Genomic DNA, 3,854 nt, shown 5'->3' on the forward strand with positions numbered 1-3,854 from the left:
GATGAGTATGTCAATATAGCACTTTCATGGAAAGATGAGCCGCGGTTTTATTGCACATTCCAGTACCTTCAGAAAGTCTGAAACCTGGGTATGCAGTTAGACACCTCTTAGTTGTGATAACTCGTTTAGCATTCTCAAGAGAGTTCTAAATGGAGTCTTCACGCTCTTTTGATTATGGGTTGGTGAACCAAGACGGTTGCACAGGGACAACAATGTGGAAAATCAAGATGTTACTCTTGATTTCATTGAGCCTCTCACTGAACCGGGTTCCGATTCAACGAACCGTTGGATCCATGAGGGATGCCACGGTGGAAAACATTAGTGTTCTTATGAAGATACCACCACTTGTGTTTTCGAGGACGAAAACGCTTCTCCAAGGGGGGAGTAATGTCATGCCAAGGGTAGGACTAGACGGGCACGGCCCGGGCAATGTGTCGGACACACATGCAATAAAGGGGTCTATATATAGAAGAGGGCCAGGGGCCTGGCCAAGGGTCTATATATAGGATGGTTGGGAGGTTATACGCATGTCTGTCTACCCCTTGGTCTCACATTTTCCGTGTGATTTGTGGTTTTGGTAGACACCAAAGGACTAGAGGTAGTAAATACATGCATCTTGGCTCACACATGCTGATTTGGGAACCCCTCTCCATACAGGATCTTGACTGCTTAGTCTAGGTTCTCATCTTCTCAGAGTAAAAATTCAACATAGGCACCTTGGTCTTTTGATCCTTTCTTAAATGACGATTACGAGCTGACTACTTAGTCAGGCTATCTCCCTCACCTTGCAGGACAGCTAGTGGGTGCTAAGAGGGAGTGTTACAATTACATCACTTTATTGCTTCAGGATGGTCTTAGGCATGCTTGTAGAACTAGTGTGTATCATCTACTAACCACCCATTACATATGCATTTAGATTGCATCTAGTCCTGGCTTGAATAGTTTTACCCAACCGCCAAGTTTTTGGTCTTGCACCCATTTATCCTTTTCTCATAGTTTCTCCCATATTTATGGGTTATTGGGTGTGTTGTTGCTGTCATTGCCATAAGATTGAGAAGTTTTAGAAGAATTGTCAAATCTGCGTCTCTTGAAAAAGGTACAACTTTGATGTTTGTTCCTATCAAAGTTAGGAGAGAAAGAAGCTCTCTTGTTATGGTTAGTGTTAGCAGTTTTCTCGGTGTGAGAGGGTTGTTTACCTTTCTTCTTCTCCACATCAAGGGCCAAATTAATAGCCTTTGACAGTGAATCCGATTCACACATACCCACCTCAGAACCAATTTGTAGTGCTAAGATACATATATACTTACACTTTAATTTCCTGCAATTGACATGTTCAATAGCTTGAAATTGAATTAAAAAATTCCAAACGATTAGTGTAGCCCTATACATCTTCATTTCGACCTTTCCAAATTAGACCCCACTGGCATTGTGCTTTATCTTTATACTGTGTGGGCAAAAAATTGAGGTAAAAAATGATTTTTGAATGCATGCTAGGTACGTGGTCTTTTACCATGCTATTTGGTGGCGTTCCACCACAATATAGCGCTATTGGTGAGATTATTTGATGCACACTTTACCATTTCTCGTTCGGGAAAGTCTTTATGATGAAAATAGCCATCTAGTTGAATAACCCATGGTAGAGCCATGCTAGAATCTTTAATGTCATCAAAATCCTTGAAAGTGAAGGCTTTTCTGCTAACTTTGTTTTGCTTGGATTCTGGTGCAGATTCTATGCGTGCAAAGTGCAATAATTTATCTTCAAGATCTCACCTTCACATGCGTTCATATGTGAGAGATTGTTGTAGATTGGCAAGTTTCTCGGCAACTGTGGGTGCGTATGGAAGGTGTGCCATGATTGCGTGCTTTTTTTTAAAAAGTTTTTAGTTTTTTTTTTATAAAGGGTGTGAGTGTATATGCATATGATAATATGCAAAGTTATGCTTAAGAATTAATTATTAAAGAATAAGCAAAAATAAATGGGTACTTAGCTCATAGATTGATGATGGTGTCCATTCTAAATTGTGGAGTAGGATGGCAAGATCAAAAGGGGTGATCGGTTGATAATCTAGATGCAAGTTGATTAGATTTTTCAGCATTGGATTTTTTGTGTCCCACAACAATGACAGTAAAATTGGCAACATAAATTATTCTTCATCGTAAAATTTGGTTCGTAGGGTCAATCTCTGTTGTGTCCATCAAATATTAACTGGTATTATCTTTAGTGGAATAATTTCGAGTAACAAGACTAACGGTGATGGAAAATATTGTAGCATGAGGGAGCTCGAGCAATGCAAGTTTAAATGAACTCATGTTGAATGAGATATATATATATATCTTTGAGTGAATTTTAAATGGTTATTGTGGCCGAAGGGAAATTGAAGAGTGGGTCGTCAAAGGGGTTTGTAAAGGGCCTGCGAAGGTTGTCAAAATTGGGAGGCTACTTTGTTGTTGTTGTTTGTTTAATAGTGAGAGGTTGTCGATGAACGCAATCTCATGGGAATGAATCTCATGTGTTTATCTAGTTTACTCACCCACGCAGAGTAGCTGAAAGCTTCATGACAATTGAGCTAAGCTTGAGGACTGGCACATGGAGCAAGGGGAGACAACTCTTGTAGGAGAGAGGGGGATTTTTTTGCAAGACGGAGGCAACATTGGGGGGATGGGGAAGTCTCTCTATTTATCTCTCTGTCTCTCTCTCTCTCTCTCGTACTGTGTCCGCTTGTGCAGGTGCCAAGGAAGGTTGTCGAAGCTTGCTGGGGTTTGGCAGATGAGCAAAAGGAGGGACGAGGGGTAGTGCAGAGGATTGCGTTCATCTGCGGAGCAGGGAGAGAGAGGCGCTGGTGGTGATCGTAGGTGGGATGGGCTCATTAGGTCGAACCTCAATATGGGAGCACTGCGAAGGGGCTATGATGGGACATGATACACATGTGTAGTTAGGGCATGATACAAGATGGTCGAAAGGAGATGTTGCTCACAGACATTGCGCGCGCAAAGCATGGAGCAGGTGCGGGTGCTGCAGCATAGCCCCAGCAGCACGGGCAAGGGAGAAGGGGGAATCGTACGCGTGCATCGCCTCCATCTTAGTTGTCGTTGCTGAAATTCATTAGCTTTTTAGCGTCGATAGAATCTTCAGGGTTAATTAATTAATGATAAGGAGAATAGACCGTAGCCCAATTTTAGTTTGGGGTGAAGTAAAGGGAATGTGAGTAGATGCTCTTGAGGCTTTGAGGGAAAAGAGGGGTGGGGGGGGCACGTGGTGGAGAGAGAGAGAGAGAGAGAGAGAGAGAGAGAGAGAGAGAGAGAGAGCGCTTGGCGGTGACAGTGGCGATGTAGATGAGGAGCGCAGGGAGCGGAGCATGATGGGGAGGAGTGAACGTGTGCGCGCGTTTGTGTGTGTGTGTGTGTGTGTGTGAGAGAGAGAGAGAGAGAGAGAGAGAGAGAGAGAGAGAGAGAGAGAGAGCTTGTTTGAGGGAGAGCGTCGCAAGGCGAGTGCAGGCCATTGCGTTCAAGCGGGAGATGTCATCGCATGTGCAGAGCTGAAGGAAACTCGCGATGGAGCTGCTGTCGATGGCTGCACAACCAGCGCACAGAGGGCAGCAACACGAAGAGTGCGCGGGAAGAGGGAGGAAAGATGGAAGAGAGAGGAGAGAGAGGGGCGAGCGGATTTGGGGAGATTCCGCTTAATGAGGACGTAGACCCAGTACATAGAAGCCAAGGAAGTAAGTGTGCAATACGTTGTTTTCAGTTTTATTTGGGCAAATCAAGTGAGATTCCTCCCACGAGTTCAAAAAAAATAGATGCAAACAAAAATCCAAGCCTTGCTAAGTGGTGCACATGGAGAAAGGGACACAATC

This window comes from Adiantum capillus-veneris, chromosome 9 (assembly GCF_014529385.1).
Source record: "Adiantum capillus-veneris isolate H3 chromosome 9, ASM1452938v2, whole genome shotgun sequence".
NCBI lineage: Eukaryota > Viridiplantae > Streptophyta > Polypodiopsida > Polypodiales > Pteridaceae > Adiantum > Adiantum capillus-veneris.